Source organism: Haemaphysalis longicornis, unplaced genomic scaffold (genome assembly GCF_048455015.1).
Source record: "Haemaphysalis longicornis isolate Haplotype H1 unplaced genomic scaffold, Haemaphysalis longicornis Haplotype H1 scaffold_1, whole genome shotgun sequence".
In the NCBI taxonomy this organism is placed as follows: domain Eukaryota; kingdom Metazoa; phylum Arthropoda; class Arachnida; order Ixodida; family Ixodidae; genus Haemaphysalis; species Haemaphysalis longicornis.
In genome coordinates this window covers 259,256,520-259,275,612 of record NW_027526203.1, presented here as the reverse complement: position 1 = coordinate 259,275,612, position 19,093 = coordinate 259,256,520, and the positions used below count along the sequence as shown (strand labels likewise).

The following is a 19,093-nucleotide window of genomic DNA, read 5'->3' as shown; positions in this document are numbered from 1 at the left end:
AGCGACGCTTCATAATATTCGCATGTTCTATTAACGGCGCTAGTAAACGGTCTTTGAAGAATTCTAACCAGATCGTAGCACACTGAAATCGATTTTATTAAATATTCGCTGCCGTTATATAGGACTAAATTTTTTTTGTTTGCCTAATATTGATAGTTCCATCCGACAAAGGCAATGTGAACAATTTTTCTTCTGGCCCCGTATTATGTTATGAAGCAGGCAATAAAGGGCCCAGCTTGGAAACTTTTCTCACTTGCATGTACGAAATAATGAAACTATAGAAAAATATTGCGCAACGTGGTTCGTTCTCCAAAAAAGTTTTTTAATGGGAGTAATGTAGGTGCTGCCGCAAACAATGTTGCTGCGAAACAGAGAAAACGTAAAAAATATTTAGATGGGTTTGGCTTCTGTAGAGGGGCATCTCAGTAGTGGCGTCGAAATATTTTTAATGGGGTGTTATACGCCGAAGATAAAAAAATAGTAACAGGAAAGAGAGCCCGCGCCTAGACAATATCTTAGTCATTCTCCTACTTTATTAAAATTCAAGGTTTAGTTGTGTTTCGTTCAATCAATTTTTTCTGCATAAAAATTCGAATGCACGCAGGAATTCGAAGACTTCATTCGAAGGAACATTTATTTTCTCACAAAAAAGAAACCTCTTACGAAAAAGAAAGGCCTTGTGATGTTTAGAACAGGAACCATTTTGTCAACAAACGTACATTTTAATATACCAATTCGGTGTGTACATAGCATGGAGAAAAAACCGGCCGAAAGGAGAGGAGAGGGGACATGCAGCACCAAGAAAATGTTGGGGGATGGAATCTACGCCCCCGGTGCTCACTGCCAGAGAACCTCCCTCACCATGTTGTTTCGAGTCCTATGCTGTGTTATCTGGCTGCGAGGCGTCACCCCCTGCGCGTTTCTTAGTTGCATCGATATTTTGGGTGTTTTTGGCCTACCCACACTATCAATATCGTTCAGAAACGCAGTGAGGCTGGTCGCGGCTCTTGGCTGCCCCTATAAGCAGTGTCGCTGTACTAGATTTTAATCAAGGAATAGCCAGGGAAAATATGGTGCTGCCGTATACCACCACACGTTTTATCGCGCCATGGTATCGGCCATGCGGTGGCTGCGCTATCTGGGCAATCGGCCACGTGCAATGTGGCTCTGTATAGTTACATACGGGTGCGGGCCTCCGGGAAACACGCGAGAAATGGCGCGTTTGTTCCTGGAGCCGAAGGGCAATTTGTATGGACCCATATAAGCGGAATATATTAGCTGCTAACTTACTTGAAAAGTTTAAGAGCAAAGTTATTGGTTCCTTCTTCTCTCACACAATTGAAGCAGATCGAGCTATGCCTGCGACAGGAAAGAAAGGAAACCAGGTTTGCTTTTCGCCTTCCCTATGTCTAGGGGTACGTGTGCAGAAAAATTAGAGCTGTAATGTCCACCTGACACCCTGACACCCCGCTGCTTTTCGCCCCACGTGCGGTGGGACTCTTCCGTGCAGTCACAATTTCTTTGTATGAGATGTAATTCAAAATGGCATCGGCCTAAACTGCTCTCTGTTCTGACGGTAGCGTTGATATTATTACGGCGCGTTCGTTTATCTGCAGCCAAATCGAATGGCCATCCACCTTGTTCTGGTTCTTGCTCCCACAATTCAATCTCATTAACACTTGCGTAATTCTCCTCTCATCGTTGTGCCCGCAACTCTCCCACGAATCAGCCGCAACAGGCCGGTCACTTGAACTACACTATCCCGGGCAGCTGAGCGGCGAAAGCGCCTTCATCAGAATGCTTCTCTCGCTCCCCCGACGGGCGCAAAAGAAAAGCCCGGCCGGCGGGTGAGCCCACGTCAGCAGGCCAGCCTCGAAACGAGCGCGAAAAGAGAACGGCCGTTTCGATTGAAAGGCAGAGTGCTCCTTTTAAGGGAATGGAATTAGCTAATCACCGGTAATTGAGGTCAGAGTTCTCCGAGCCCGGCGGGCACCAAAAGGACGGCCGCCAGCGCTCCCAGCAGAGCGCCAACGCCCGATGCGCGGATCACGCGCCGGACAGACACAGCCCGCCGTGACCCGCCAGTCACGATGCCAACAAACAGCCGGTCACGACCCACAGGGCTGGGAAGCAACGCGAGGCTAGGAGAAAAGGGGGGGGGGGGGGGGGGGGGAGAGAGGCGAAGCAAAAACAACGGGCCCGAAGTGAGCTCTTGTTTGTGCTTCGCCGGGCCTGCACTGCGCAGTGTGTGTAAGTACGTGCCGTGGGATTGCGGCCCTTCGCTGGCCGCTGTGTACGGGCACGTCAGAAACGGAGTCCGCAAACAGACGTGCTTGTTCAGTTGTACGCGACGTGCGCTGCGCTCGCGTGTACACGCCTCAGAGCTGCCGAGTCGAGTCCGCGCCGAAGCTATTAATCAATTACAAACGCGGCCGGAAGTGGTGCGGCTGCGTTGGCATCATATCCCGCGACCCTTTTCCCCGAATGGCTCCATTGAATTTCAGTTGGCAGCACGCGAAAAAAACGAGTAGTTCCAGAGCCGCGTTCTCTGAAACCACTCGACACAAAGAAACAAACTCCCAGGACAGGTGTTAGTTGTTCCAAACTATACGTAAATTCTTCACATGCGGGAGCTACAACGGTGGTAGCGGTTTCCAGATATGTAAACTGGAAAGCAAGGAGCCTCTTGTGCGAAGCTCGGGCGACGTTTGACCCAGCCACTGCTCCGCGAATTTGCAACAAAAGGGCAAAACAAGACCTAACACGACACCATCGCTGAACAACAGGGCGAGCATGAACGCTATCATGGGTTGCGCTTGTAACGGACACCTCGGCTATGTTTGCCTCCGAGCTGGGAGCCAGTGTCAAAGCGGATTCAGGGCACGCACGCAGAAACCAGCCCGGAGCCCCGACGCAGCACCTTTGGCCAGAACCGAGAACAGGAGGAAGAAAAGCAGCGAAGAATGCCGCTAAATAACAGAGAAATAACTGTGCACAATGGAGTCAAAAATTCACGAGACAAAGCAAGCCTCTGTTGCGGCCCGTGTTGATCAAATGAGCGCCAAACAACGAGAAAAGTCGATCTTCCTAATTAGCTTGCGCCCACGTCCCACCGCCGCTGTGCGGTGGAAGCAGTGCGGGCCAAGCCTTTTGCCAGCCGTGCGGAAAATGCGCCGTGATAACGCGGAGGGAGCGGGCAGTCAGTCGGCGGCAACGGTATGCGCCTGGCCGCAAAAGAAACCAGAGGGGAGAGAGGAGCCAGACAGGCGGGGGAGGCGAGATACGCCGCTGCTGCTGAGGGCTGGGCCGACGACAATCGGCGATGCACATGTGCAAACCACCGCAATCTGCTCGTTCTCTACATGCGGCTGACACGTACACTCTCAGGGTGCGTGGCCTACCCTCTCTCTATACGTGCGTGAGTGCAACACTCAATGCTGTGTGTTACGCTTTCTGTCAATATGGGCGCAGATATCTAAATGCTCTTTCGCGATATCGCGGGATTATTTTTTGCAATCTTTATTCCCTGGCGAGCTCATTCGCCAGATCGCTACGGTGGTGGCTTGTCGGGCCCGCGCTTTGAACAAAAGGGTCGCTTTCGTTGCGCCAGAGGCTACAACACGAACCGCTGCTGTCCGTGTACGTGCAGATAGCGGCAATGGGCTGCGAGTTGTTCTCGACTATTGGAGACGCCTAATGCGAGTTTCGCGGCCTGACGATGATACGGGAGGGGCTCGGAACACGCGCTCAATTTATGCCGCACGGCCGCCTATGCGCATGAGTAATGATAAGCTAACTGGAAATACGTGATGCGCCAACTCTGCCCGGCCGCCTCCATGTTAGCTTTGCGCACTGACAGAGGAACGCAGCGAACAGCCGCGTACTAATTGCATCACGGCGACGTCAGATACAGGCATCTGACTCTGCAAGTGAAACTTTGGAAAGCAGGGAAATGGCCCCTGCTAGGCCTTTGAGCAGCGTAGAACTGTTGAAGCGCAACACCGGAGAAGCTTATAGGCATTGTAAATGCGTCGGTTAGTGCCATAGGTTTTCCATGTAAGAGAACAAACCTAAAGGCCTCTACCTATTTGCACTGCGTTACAGGGCGAGCACCGATTGACTGGCCGCCGCGTGAAGGAATGCGCACAAAAAGAAAACGTAACGGTTTTTTGATCGATTAACTTCGATATTCTGTAAACAATGCCACGGAGGAACATTCTGTAGAGATTTCTGATATCCTCAATTCACATCCTTATCTCATACTGAGTGCTGAAAGCATAACCGTTTTCTCAGATTAATCAATTTGATGCATGTTCCAAAGTGAAGATACCACAACATTTCTTGCCTACATTGTTCAATTTCTTTGTGTTTACATCGACGCCTACGAGGAGAAGCCCATATGACGCATATGGTCCTTGATTTCTAGACGTGATCGAGTGGTGGGGATGGTAGCAGCCGCGGCGGATAGACCACCAGCTCGCTCTGTACCCTCATCATCCTCCCCTCCGCCGCCGGAAGACCAAGGATCCATCGAGTGGCGGAACCACTCAAGAGCCTTGACTGCGGCCTGGCTACCAGCCCGACCGCGGCCATCGGTTTTAAGATTGTCGGGGCCATGCTCCTCTCCAGGTACGTCCCTTCCGGACTCTTCAGGTGTCGCCCTACGTAACATTGATACGATCCGCATCGGGCTCACCGGGCTCAGGCAGGGTTCTCCTGAAATCACCCTTAACTTTTGCCAAGAAGAATGAATAGGCTGTGGTCTTCTTTATTTTCTGCTCCTGTTCCCCTTATTGAAGCAGCGTGCCTTCCTTACAAAATATTGCACACCACCAATAAGAAGTCATTACGAGTACAATTTTCGAAGCTTGCTGCCTCCAAAAATTCCGAATTTTTAATACCATCATTTAAAAACTTGGGACATTAGTTTCACACGTGAAGGAATAATTATAATGCGCAGTATTGTGCCGAGAAACTAAAAGGTATTGTCATAGGTAACGCTGATAAAAAAAAAAACTGGTATAAACGCAACAAGAAGGATTTCGAATGGTACCTTCTAATAAATAAATAGCCCCCTTTCTGTTACAACTGAGAGCCACTTTATTCTCTAGTAAAGAAAAACGCCAGTGCGTCACTTGCGCTAGGCTGTGGGATGGCATCTCTACTTGTATTGAATGGTTCTCGCTAAGCAAACGCATTCAAAACTCACCTCCAAAAATGTTTTCGTAAGCTAATCACCACGGTGACAGTTATAATCTAGACTTACAATACTGTTAAACCGGGATGTAACGAACCTCTACGTAACGAATTCTAGGATTTAACGAAGTTTTTCAATTCCCCATTTCCACCTTCGTTGAAGCCCATGTGTTTGCGCCTCCATGTAACGAAGGAGTTGCGACGGTTAACCTGGATGTAACGAGTTCGCTACGCTGATGAGTCAACGTTTCTTCCCCTTTTTCTGAAAAATAGGCTAGCGAAATGCACTAATTTAGCGAATTTCGCCCGCCCCGCAATCTCTCGTCCGTTTCCACGTGTAAGTGCGGTGTCGGTTAGGGGCTAGCCCTGCCTGTCGGCGTGCTGTCGCGTGTGTCCCCTGATATATGTGGCATGGGTTCGTGGATGATTTCTGCTGCCTGAATGCGGAAATATTTGTCTTTTCAAGACAAGCTCGCAATTTTAAATTCCGTCTCCACCGGCGAGAAAGAAGAGCGTCACCGCCCGGTACAGTGTCCCAGGCTCCAGCTAGCATCCCTTCAACAATTTTGACTGCAGAAAAAAAGAGCATGAAGTTCGCAAAAAGCTCCCTTTCAGCGTAAGTTTGCTTCTTGAAACGCCTTAAGGCACCGAAAAGTATCAAAAAGCAAAAGTGATACTTAGTTACGTTTGTGAATTCTGGGGCCGTGTAGTAGTAGAAAGCGCAAACCACGCAGTTTTTCAGTGTGAAATATATCCTTGAACGAGGGTGAGTTCAGCATCACTGATGACTAGCATATTGGCTTCGTTTCTGCTTCATTCCCGCGAGCTTGAAGTCGAAACCTGCACGTAACGAAAACCTGGATGTAACGAAAAAAAATGCGAATTTTCGTCGACTTCTTTATATCCAGGTTTAACTGCAGCTCCAAACCTTCCCACACACTCCTTAACACTTCGCGGCTCTACTTGGTAACAATACACAAAGGAACTAAGTAGGCCAATGATCGGGAACAGCGTACGACTTGGCACTAAAATGTGGGCTACACTGCGCAGTAACCAATGCCAGCACGGCACTCTGAAATGCGTGGTTTGTCAGCGAAGTGACCATTCTTAATTAAAATTGGACGTCAATATCACCAAATTTGTTCAATATGACGCTGCTATTTTTTATTTCAGGGCGTCGTAGCGAAGCAGACCCAAAGAAATTTAAAGGCTTATTGCTTTAGTGCCAGAAGAATGATAGCAGTTAAAGTTACATCTCCATTTTGTAAGCCAGAATATTTTTGTTCAGTGCAATTTTTTTTTTTTGCGAACCGCCAGCTTTAACCCTATTAAAAGCGTCGCCCCATCGGTAAATGGCAGGACATAGAGTGGAAATTTTGAACCTTGTTTTTATTGTTCACTCAATACTTCAGGAGTTCGAAGGCAGTTTTTTTTCTTCTTTAGTATACTGCAAAAAAGGGAAGCACAAATTATTATGACAATTTTTCTTCGGCTTCCCATACTGAAAGCAGCTTTGCATATAGCCACAGCGACCGCACTGCCAACTGAGGGTAATTTGTTTATCAACCGTTCCTTTCAATCGACTTTTAGCGCTACGGATGAAAATATATAGGCTACTATTTTCCGTATGTATAACTAATGTCACGTAGCTTACCATAATGGGCTGTCAGACGGGAAATTTCAGCGATTGGGTTCATGTACCATAACTCAGAAGCAAAAAAAGGAAACGTGTACCTGGGCTACCAGAATAAAGCAAGTTCACAATTGAAAATACAAGGGGAAAAATATTTTTTTAAAAATTAACGGTTGCATTTTTCAAAATGGTTTTGATGCTCCGAGCATGAAGCGGGTTTTATTTCTTGCTCCGGAGGCTGTATTTCGGCTGGGGGAAAAAACAAGCACGCCCTTATTTACGACGTGTCAAAACACATTAAAGAACACCAGGTGGTTTAAATTAACCCGTAGCCTGCACCTTATAGTCGATTTGTAGATCCTGAGCACAAAACCACAATTTCAACTGGGCTTTTTTTTTTTCATTAGCTACATTCTAGAAGCCATCCGTGGCTCTGCTTTACCTATAGTGCACCCGAACCAGGTATCACAGCGTCCAATAGAACAAATTAAGCAAATAACGACGTCACAGAAACTGTCTGACTAAAAAAACTGTTCTCCGTTATTACATCAGTAAACTCAAAATGTCAACGTCGCGTATCTTAACAGCAGAACGCATACCACATTTTTAACGTCAAATCGTATTCTGGGTCTCCTCATGGGTCTAGTTTAACCATAAGAATAAATTATATCAGTTAAGGGCGTTGGAAAGCAAACACACAGATCATGCAAACTTCAGTAATGCAAACTTCAGAAAAAACTTCTGTAAAATGGCTGCAAACCTTTTTTCAATGCGACCTTTCTCACCGCTATATTAGTGTACTTTCGGCAGATGGAGCCATTTTTTGACAGCGCAAGTCGTCGGCTCAGCTAACTTTCTAGCCAGTCCTGTGGGTGGCATGCCGAATTTCATCCTTGCCACGACGGTTATCCGTGAAAATAGAGGGCCTGACCATTCCGCTTCCATGAAGCTTGGGCGATTCCATGCGCTAAGCGAAAGGTATACATGGAAGCGGAAGAATGTGGCAGACGGTAATGGCGATTATATTTCATGCCAGGCGAGAGAATCGGGACGTCAACAATAGGCGCGTCTCAACAAGGCACTGAAAAAAAAAAACGGAGTTAAGGAGGCCTAGCAGCGACTTATTCACCACGCTACATGACTACATTAGTACACCTTGCCTCAAAAAAGGTGCTCTGTCATTTTTTGCGGGTACATTGTCTGTGAGTGACGGTAACACAGAAATGGTTCTTTAACTAACGGCCTGTAGTGGTCGGTAGCCAGAACTGGCTGGCTTGTTAAGCCATATGAATTGATATAAAGAGCCAGACGGAATTACATTATTAGTAATAGAACACGTTTACTAATCCAGCATGATAGAACTGTGCGCCCCACCGCTAGCACACCCACCGTCGCCACCTATCTTGCTTGTAAGGCCCACGGCTTACTTGCACCATACCAGTAATACAAGTAGAATTAGCGGTGTACTGCCCTGGAGCACCGAACCTACACACTCCAAATGTGGCGAAATTAAAAGCTAAAGGTTTATGACCACATAATCGCGGAATGTTTCTTGCTCTTCTAAGGAGTGCTGGGGAGATTTATGGGCAGGGAGGTTGTAAGTAGGTTTAAAGCGCTGACGTTTAGGCGTTATCTGATACAGGAGGACCTGATGTGAACAGAGTGCAACATATTAAATTGATAAAATATTTCAGTGGCGCATGCAAAATATCGTTATAACATACGGCTGAAGGGTGATATATCGCCCAGGGACCGACTCGATCGGTGTACGGTCTGGCATTTCCAGGCTGGCATTGAAAGTGTGTTGGGTACGTTGGGTGTGTTAACACTTAGAAGACATGTGGACAGCTTAGAGACAAAAAGTTCGCATTTCCGTCCTTAATGTGCGACGTGAACCAATTCAGGGTTCTCCCGCGAGGACCAGCGTGATTCAATAAAACATGTCATTGGGCAAGTAGGCTAATAATTTTAAAAAAGGCTTAGCGCGAAGAAGACATCGACGGGGACAAGACGCGATGGCGACGAAGCGCATGTCCTGTCTCGCCACCGTCCATGTCTCCTGCGCGCTAAGCCTTTCTTGCCCAGGCGATCTTGTACCGGTTTGCCTCGGTAAGGTTAGGGAGACAGAGGACAAACTTGATTTAGCAATTGAAGTACAAGCCGTGGAGTTATGAGTCCTCGGGGGAAGTGAACGGTGCCATGTATGGGACTCTAGAAAAAAAAAATGAAGGAAGCTCACACTAACGCGTAAGGCTTGAAGGTAGCGAAGCTGTACGCAACCTTCACGATCATCAGGACGGTTTAAATCCACGATTGAGCCAATTTGCTCCGCTGCCGCAACGAACATACTCCATCATTGTTGCTATGTAGTGTGAGCTTGCTTCTTTTTTTTTTTTTTTTTTTGAAGTGACAATCATTCGGCATCATCTGGGAGGGGCGTACGCTATGACGTGTTTTTCTCGGTCCGAGCAAGGGTCGCTACTACGATTACTGCGAACGCTGGAGTTGTTTTTTCTCCCAAAGTGGGTGTTCTTGGCTTGACAAACGTGCGCCGGGGATGCTGGTCGGTCGCCGCGAGCCACGCACACACGAGCGGTCGGCATTTTATTTGTATATAGTTGCGACTCTTGTCTAATTTGCGGGGGGGGTTCGAACCTGCGGCTTATTTTTGTCCTCCACCTCGTGTGATCCTGCGAAGTCAGTTCTGGTGGCACAATCTCGAATCAGTCTAGCGGCATTTAACAGATAAGAAAGACGTGTATCATATGCAAACTCTGTCTGAAGAAAAAAATGCGCATACCATTAACGTGAGAATTAAAAAAAAAAGCACAGTCACCTGAAACTGCTATACAAAAACGTACGCGCTACCAACCTGTTCTTAACCACTTCCTCACTTTTAAGGCAAAAGGAGGTACACTTAAGGAATCTACCCCCTTTCCATACCTCACTCCCACTCCTACTGTATTGATGAGCTGTAGGACATGCAGCTAAAGGACGTTTTAGGACCATGGGCTTGTCCCAAACGTGCTTTAAGGGCTACCAAAGCTCTGATAGAGTACCTGCGACACACAGGTCTAGACCAGTCGCTGTAAATAACTCGCCGTATCTGTACGCATCAACTTCTTGAACATCATCGTCATCATCTTCATCCCGTCAGCAACTGGCGTAGCAAGTTAGGCATTTTAGCCCAGCTAACATCGCCAGACTTCATTAAAGATCGCTCTCTCTCTCTCTTCATGCGATGTCTTCATCACACCTCAATCCTGCTTGCAACCTTAAAACTTAAAAGCGCTCGTATATAAAGTATATGGAGTGGGGTTGAGAGCGCGGCAGAATCATACACAATCCTCAAAACTTCAGCAAACCCTAAAACTTAAGCTTGAGGAGGATAATACCCTTAGCCGTACTTATCACCATGATGGCAGGGATGACCGTCGCAATGAGATACTTGTCTAGTACGAACATACTCCCGAACAAAAAGAATTGTCTGCAGGCAGGTATACATCACCTGCGACAATTCACGCATGTTCAACTCAACGCACATCTAGAGATGCTATGACAATAGACATCCCCAAAAATAGAACTTGAAAAAGGCATAACAGCGCGATTCTGTGGGTGGAAAGCATTCACTGTGATGTCAAGCAACAACAACGGCTGCAGGGGAACACCCTCTCTGTTAGAGAGCACATGACAGCAGGCTAAGGAGTGTACTTTTCTGTCAGCGCGGTGAGTAGGGTCGGAGGACTGCGGTCGTTGCCGGTACTGCCTTCGCACTTCTTTTGATGCTTCCCCGCAGTAACACTGCTCTTGCGGAGATGCACCCTTTACACATCGATAGGCGATTTTCTAAAGTATTATTCGCCGCTGTGTGCTGGATGAATCTTAAAGGCAAAAGCCTCACATCTCTATGTTACAAGAACGCGTTCTAGACTACAAGGGCATGCTGTGAGGTATATGAAATCAGAGCGGGTTTCTGTAAAGAGAAACTTCAGCGCCAGAGGAAGGCTCTGGGAAAGGGCGATGAGCGGAGTAGAATTTAGGCAAAAGACAACGTAGGCGCAGCACGAGCGACACCATCTAGTATTGGTAAGAGCAGGAAGGAAAAGGGCAATGGCCCACCTCGTGAGGAGGAGAGAATGTCGGCAGAAGCGCAGTAGGAACGTTGAGGGAAATGGCAGTGGCGGCACCCGTAGAACATTCTAGACGCGCCTTGTATATGTAGGTTTGTTTGTTATGGGGTAAAACCCGATTTTACCGATTGTTACACCCAGAGCATGTTTCAGAAGGATCGAGTTAAGCCCGATTTTACACAGAACAGGACCTTTTCAAAGTAGCGATTTGCACAATCGTGCGCTGAAGGTCCGCCGTTCTCAACCAGTAATTGCTAGAAGCAAGGCCCACAAACGCGGCTTTCGAACTCATTGAGTATTGTAATGACTCTACCGCTCGCTACTGCACGCTGGCAAATGCGGCACTGACATTGCTGTGCCTAGCTAATGGAAGCTGTGATGTCGGGAAAACTTTCTACCGGCAGAGACACGTTCAACGATCGAACAGGTCGCGAATAAAGACATACATGTTCCGCGTTCAGATGAGTTCAGATGACAATGTATGTCAGCAAGAATGTGTAAAAAATCCATGAACAGCTTTTCGTGAATAAAGTGTCTAATTTTTTGGAGGTTTTCAATGCCATTTACTGTCATCATTACTGATTCCTTTCAAACAACCGCCAAATTTCGGATAGTATTTGCTACAAAACCTGATGTGCCCCGGATTACCAGCTTGAAAAAGACACCAGTTTTAACGCCTTACATTTAGGAAGCTCGTGGTACCTCATAATAAATATAACTTGGTGTAATATTTAGTAAATCTCTAGATTTAACCCGAAAAACCCGAATTTTGGAATGTTTTTACAAAACAAAAAAAGCCTGAATTCTCTCCGATTATCAATTTGAAAGATGGCACCCGATTTTTGCCCCCCGACTTTGACAAAATATAAAACCTGACAATGAACAACCCTATTTATATGTTGCTGCATAGGCTCAGGGCTTCATTGCTCACCGCTATGGGTGACGACGCGCCAGGCCCTCCTCGCGGTCGTGGAAGGCCGAGAATGTACGTCATGGCGGAGGAGGCTAGAGAAGCTCGAAATGCCGCTCGTCGTAACAGCCATCGGGACGAAACGGCTATGATGAAGTTGCGGCAGCGGCTCGGCAAGAGCAACATGAGAGTTCAACAGACAGCTGAGCAGCAGATCAACAGAAGGTCCAACTAGGTTTTCGCCTTGACATTCTTAGAAAGTCCTAGGCGTCCCTCTATTTTTCTTTATGGAGTACTGCCGTCCACCTGTCAACGGCCACGACTCCTGGCCTCCCGCCCCTCGATACCAAAATAAACTATCATGCTCCGCGTACGCACAATGGAACGTACCGCGCAACAGGTACCCAGAGCATCACGAAACGTGAGCCATCAAGATATGTAAGAAGGTTCGGGTGAGTTGTTAGGGGCGGGCCGCCCGCTGCATGCGTGGTTTAATTTCTGCAATGCATTGCCGTTATTGGGCAACGGAGATTTTTCTTCTTTCACCATTTTACGCCGCAGTTCTTACGCAGCCGTTCGCCGTAATCGCAATGGTATGACAGAAAACTGCACGCGCCAATTTGCGCAGCAGCGCCTGCAAATACAGCGCGTTAGCGTGCCCTTTCCCATCTCCTCTTGAAAGCGCCTGTCAAAGGGCGCTTCCTATCACGGCAGAAGGGGTTCGGTCACGGGTCCTTTCCTGGCGGCGGTTCTGTGGCCTCTCCTTTCGCCCTCACCCATTCTCCTCTTCGGAGGCGCACTCGATTTAGCGGTGGCAGGTGTTTGATTGTGTGACCCTTCTTTAAACTTTATCACGCGCTTTGTTGCCTAACAAAATCAGCGACCGAAGAAGACGCACAAGCAGGATGAGGCGACATCGTGGTGGCAGTGATGAAAAAGCACCCAGAAATTGACTGTGACTGCCGCAAAGAAACGATGTCACCGGACGGACCAAGCACTGCGTTGTCGTGAAACTTCTCTAGCTCGAGAAGGTTGCCGTACGCGTGTACGAACCAGTGACGCCACAAGGAGTTTGTGTGTCGTGTGGTCGAGGATGCGTTTGACTCCGCTTGGGTCCTGTTTGACATTCTGTGTTCCAAAACCACACCCGAACAGTAGGTGTGCTTCAATTTCGCATTAATTTGGGAGACCGCCTTGCATTTTCCCCCCTTCATACCGTTAAGAAACGGGCGTATGAGTACGGCCCGTCTCATAGAGGTAGCGTGACAGGATAGTTATTGACCGCCTAGGCACTGTAAAAATTCTTTAACGCGCAGCGGGTAGTTACGCGTTAGGAATCTAGCAGTACAAAAACGCCTTTCCTTCAGAACTGTTCCTATAGATTAAGCTACACATGCCAATATAAAACAAACTTACTGCACACGGCACGGAATAGCAGATGACTGGTGAATGCATGTCAATTTCCGGAGACAAATGAACTTTTAACCACGAAGTATGTTCACGTGTTGCAATGGAAGGGGGGGGGAGTGAAGCCACGCCCTCCCGTTGAGTGCGCTGCCGTCAGATTGTTCTCCCGATTCAGTGAGTGAGCGGCCATTCTTGCAACCTCCTTGGTACTTCCTCCCTGGAACAGAGAGGAAAACCCCGTCGTAAAAATACTTGTTTGATTTGTATGTGTACCGATTGCGCGTGTTGTAAAGAACGCAAGTTTCCACATTGGTATGTGTTGTTTACGCTGTTAACATCGCTTTGCTTCGCGTTGTGTGTGGTCTAGGCATGCCAGTTTTCTGTGAGCAACGAATATTTAACTCGTACGTTAATTATAATAATCCCTGAACACCTACAGGAGATGGGAGGAACACTGGCAAAGCTCCAACAGAAAGCGCGTACCGCGTCGTCTGCTGGACTCGGCCTCAGAAGTGTCGACGGCCCTAGCTCAGTGTGACTGCCACACGACTAAATGGGAGTGTGTAGACCCTAACACCTACTCCAGGTTGCTAAACGAAACGGGCAAGCTATCAGCCTTCAAACGGGTCAACTATCAGCCTGCAGTTTCAAAACTACCGGAATTGCGCTTGTTGCCTGCTATCCATTTTGCGCGCTACATGGTTCGGTTTGTTACATTGAGTTCGTTACGCTTTATTTTCTCACGGCCAACTATTATCTTTTCATTGTGTAAATTGTTTTATTATTACTGCAGTGAAAACCTATTCCAGAATCCCGCACCGCATACTGGTCACGTCGTGCTGTGAAGTGAATCTGTAGCAAAAACTGTCGCAAGAAAGCAGAAAAGAAACGCCCGCCATAGCGAAAACAAATTACAACAAACAAAACATACCAAAGAAACCGACGGTGTGCGCACTGTGATAGCAGACGGCACCTAAACTTCCCCCGCCGCAATGGCTCAGTGGCTAAAACGTCGTGCAGCTGAGGCCAATTGCACGCGGGTCCCATCCCGGCCGCGGCGGCCGCTTTTCTGCTGGAGGCGAAAAACAAAAACGACCATGTGTCAAGATTGGAGAGCGCGTTGAAGGTGCCCAGTTGGGCAAAATTAATCTGGAGCCCTCCACTACAGTGCGCAGCAAAACAATGCCTGCGCAATAGTCTTATATAGTCACAGCTGAATCTACCCGTCTATGTCCGGTGTAATGTTCATACTTGTCAACATTGTTGAAGAAGAACAAGACATTACGCAAATATGAGACAACAAATCAATACAGAAGTGATATTTGCAGTCTTCCTTTATAAAAAATATCAAACATGCTTGACTTTTCGGAAATTAAATACTTCATCAACTGCAGAAAAAGAATTCACTCCGCCGTCGCCTGCGGTCGCCCGCGCCACTATAGCTTCTGGTGCCATTTTAAGAAATCAAGTGGCCACAGTTACGAAAGGTTCCACTAGATAGATTCCACGTTCTGCTTGCAACGCTCGTGGAGTAGGGAAACACGGTTCTATAAACGTTGAAGTAGGGCGCCTCGATTAACGCGCGTCTTCGCCGTACGGCAGCGTTCGCATCGAGACACCCGGTTTGGAGCAGTGGAACGCGGGAAATTTAAAATGATTTAAGCAAAGCTTTGGCGTCTTTACCTTGGGAGGAGCGCGACGCAAGAGGAACAACATGAGAGGTGAGCGGGAAAGCGAAGGGAGGCATTTACTTCGCAAAAGCCGATGAAGGCTATCGTCTTTTGACGGCATTTGCAACGAAAGGAGCAGATACGCGGCCAATTTTTTCTTGCCGAAAGTTCTGGCGGCTCACAAACCGTAGGTATTTTCGCAGCCAATGGCTGCAGTTCCACCAGTTTGTTTATCAATATAAAACAGGTCTGTAGAATAGGTTGTTGGGGAAATTAACACTGATGTAACTTAGACATAACAATGCGAGACACTTAGTGCTGTTACCACTCATTAGGTCCATACGCGCACTATAGTGCGCGTATGGACCTAATGAGTGGTAACTTAAAGTTAAAGGGTATCCTATATATAAGATACCCTGACGGGTTAGCTCAGAAAAGGCGCAACCTATATACCAATCACTCGTCTTTGGAATGGGGTCACGGGCTCTCCTCGCGTTGATAAAGCTCCGGCCGGCGCAAGCCTTTCTTCGGGCCGCTGCATGCGCCCTGACGAGAAAGAATTACAGAGCGAGCTGGACGCCTTTGTGCCACCGACGGCCACTTCTGAGGCTCGAGCTGGGGGCTTTTCGGGACCGATGTGTCGGGGATCGATTGTTCCGCTGACGTGGCAAACCAAGAAGAAGGAGAGCGGCAACGGTCATACGCGCCACGGCCAAAGCAACAACAACGGCCGCAGCAGCAGCGGCGTTGGCCGTCGTCGATCCACGAAGCGAATCGGAAAGCGCGGTCAAAGAGCGGCCGCTGGGCACTGCAGTGCTGCCAGGACTGGAGCTCGTGCGCAGTGCGAGAGAAACGCCCGGAGTAGAAGCCCTTTGTCCGGCGGTTCCTCCTTCGGAATCGGCTTCTGCTGCTACCCCGACCGTCGTTTCCTGCGACGCTGCCGACGCTTCCGCTCCGACGCAGTACTTGGGCCGCTCATCCCTGGCGCGCTTTGTTGCTGGCCCATGTTCCGAGCCGACTCCTTTGTCGTCCCGAGGAGTGCATCCTCGGGCCAGCTTTTTTTTTTTTTTTTATCCACCAAGCCCTTTTTTTGTTCTAGTGTGGCCATTCCCTCATAACTTTTTTTTCGTATACTCTTTCCGCATTTCTCACTGGAGTGGGAAAAGCCCGGGGCCACTACTCGTCGCGAGCGGACGTAATGGCGAAGATGGCCCATTCTTAAGCTTCCCTTTTTGTTTTCCTTCCTTTTAGCTGGCCGTCTCCCTTTTCCGGAATCCCGGAAACTGCGACGGATGCGTTGATCATTGGTTCTGTACGAGCTACACCATATTTCGAGGCGCACCATACGTGTTCATATATCTCCTGCCTTAAGGTTACGTTCCACGCAACTTGGGGGAAAAGGAGAAAAAAAGCAAGCTGCGGCGAATGACTCCGTGGTCACTTATCTCACGGTGCGTTGCACACGTGCCTCTCACGTCGTGGACGACAGGACAGCGCCCCGTCGGCGCTATATTTCTCGTTCATGTGGCGTGGTTCGTTGTCCGCCAAGCAGCTGGATTGCACAAAGGGTTTGGGAGCGCTTCGGTTACAGAGCTGTTTTCTGCGCTCGGGCTCACGCTTGAGAGTTTCTGTTCAGGCAAAGGGGGTGGCGGGGAGTGATGAAGCTAGGACGACCCTCCCTAGAGGGCTGAATATGAATCGCTCGAGGAAAAGTGAGATACATCGCTGCAAGGTTATGCACGATCAAGGGTATCCTACAGCCAGATCAGCAGTGTAATGGGAACCGTCACCATGGGCCTTGCTCATACAACTACTCTTCCATGTCCCCTATCTGCTTATTTTTTACTCATAATGCCTGATTACCTGTACCTTCGGAAGCAATCACTAAGCCTCGCAGTATGTGTGTTTATTTTGCAGAGTCAAATTGATTCCTGGGTGTAAATTCTAGTTGGGGTTAGAAAATTCGCGTCCTATTAGTTCTTTTCTCGTTGCTGTTAGACAAAACTTCTGGAAGTGTTTATTGTAATCCTTCAGTTACCTCTTTGTGTACCTTTTTGTGCCGGGGTATTGTCTGCGTCCCTGCTATAGCCGCGTGCAACCTCTGCTTAGCTATGGGATGATATCTAATTTGTAAGCACTTGTATGACTGGCTGTGGTATTATTTTTTCTTTGTTTCTTTTTTGCTTAAAGGTAATGTTCGGTGTAGTAGACAAGGTACTCGCCATTTTAACCTCGCTAAAGCTAAATTTTCAACAAATGGAGCCCATATCAATTGACTCGGCTGGGATACGCAAATTGATTAAAAACGCAAAGATTACATCTTCGGCAGGAATTGACTGTATAAATTACAAATTCCTGAAAAGCACTGACGAGTTACCATCTATTATCTTGGCTCTTATTTTCACCCAGTCATTACAGAGCGCCACTCTGCCCGATGACTGGAAGGTCGGCAAGCTGGTTCCGGTACCCAAGGCTGGTGACATTCATTGCCCATTCAACTACTGACCTATATCTCTAACCTCGATACCTTGCAAACTATTGGAGCACTTAATTTATTCTCACCTTGTTAACTACCTAGAGTCTAATTCATTTTCCCCAGCCAATCAGCACGGTTTTAGAAAAAATTACGCATGCGAAACCCAATTGCTAGCTTTTACTAATGATTTGTCCAGAGTGTCAGATAATTCCTCTGTTATTGACTGCATCTTCATTGATTTCGCTAAAGCGTTTGATACTGTGTCTCATAGCTTACTGCTTTTTAAACTCCGTAGCCTCAATATTGACCCAAATGTACTGAAATGGATTGAATTCTTCTTAAGTGATCGCCCACAGTATGTGAGTGTTAATAACCACATGGTTAGAGTTCGTTTATGCTATGAAACGAACTTTACACCTTCCCAACCTAGCCCTACGCAGAAAATTTGCCCGTTTGTCAGTCTTTCATAAAATTTATTTTTCAAACGCATACCTCAAAACTGAACTTCTTTCTGCGCCATCATATGTATCATCCCGTATTGACCATCGCCATAAGGTATACATTCCCCACTGCAACACTAACTTATTTTTTGCCTCTTTTATTCCCGAAACTGCTAGCGAATGGAATCACCTGCCCCCTGCAATAGCTAGTATAATCGATGTACCTTCATTTAAGATTGCCATCGAAAAATACTTTTGTTCCTTATAATTGCATTTATGTTATTGACTCTGTTGTGTATACTACCTTGCATTTTTGTTGTCCACTATTGTTTTTTTTATGCTTGTCCCCAATGTTTTGTTTCACTTTTGTTTTTGTTTTCTGGTGATAATGCCAGTGACCACTCCCTTCTGTAACGCCCTCTGGGCTTTGAAGGTATTGAAATAAATAAATAAATAAACCATGACTCTAGTATTTGCCCTGTAACATCAGGTGTTCCCCAGGGATCTGTGCTTGGACCACTCCTTTTTTTAATATGCATTAATGATCTTTCTAATACCGTCGTCTCTCCTATCACACTCTTCGCTGACGATTCTGTAGTTTATAGGGAAATCTCTAACACATCTGACATTTCTATTTTGCAGAACCACCTCGATAACGTAAGTGCTTGGCATGACACATGGCTGATGAAATTAAATGTCGGTAAATGTAAGACAATGCGTATAACCAAATCCAAAACAAAAGTAGAACTGCCAACATATAGTCTGAATGGTTCCCCGCTTTACCCCGCTAACACATACAAATATCTTGGCGTTCACATTTCCAGTGACCTTTCTTGGCGCACACATATAGAGTACGTTACTAGCAAGGCTAACAGCATGCTCGGCTTTATTCGGCGTAACTTTGTCTCAGAACCAATCTCGTTAAAACTTCTACTATATAAAACCCTCGTTCGATCAAAAATGGAATACGCTTCTTGCGTCTTGGATCCGCATACTAACAACCTCATCACTGATCTCGAATCTATTCAAAACCGTGCGGCTCGTTTTGTATAATGCAATTATTCGAGGACAGCAAGTGTAACTCATATGAAACTAACATTGAACCTTCCTGATCATGCTAAAAGGCGAGCCATTTCCCGTTTGTGTTTGTTCCACAAAATATTTTTTACAACGAATATGTAAAACATGCACTTTTTTCAGTACCATCGCATGTCTCGAACCGGACTGATCA

The 19,093-nt window shown here is 47.2% G+C and overlaps 1 long non-coding RNA gene across 1 annotated transcript in view; it reads left to right on the top strand.

The window, feature by feature from the left end:
* Positions 1 to 3,283: 3,283 nt before the first annotated feature.
* Positions 3,284 to 19,093, top strand: part of LOC144169473 (uncharacterized) — a 200,417-nt gene continuing 184,607 nt past the window's right edge. The window contains exons 1-2 of the long non-coding RNA XR_013322451.1: positions 3,284 to 3,418; positions 4,427 to 4,629. This is a non-coding gene — a long non-coding RNA (uncharacterized LOC144169473). The remainder of the gene's footprint in view (positions 3,419 to 4,426; positions 4,630 to 19,093) is intronic.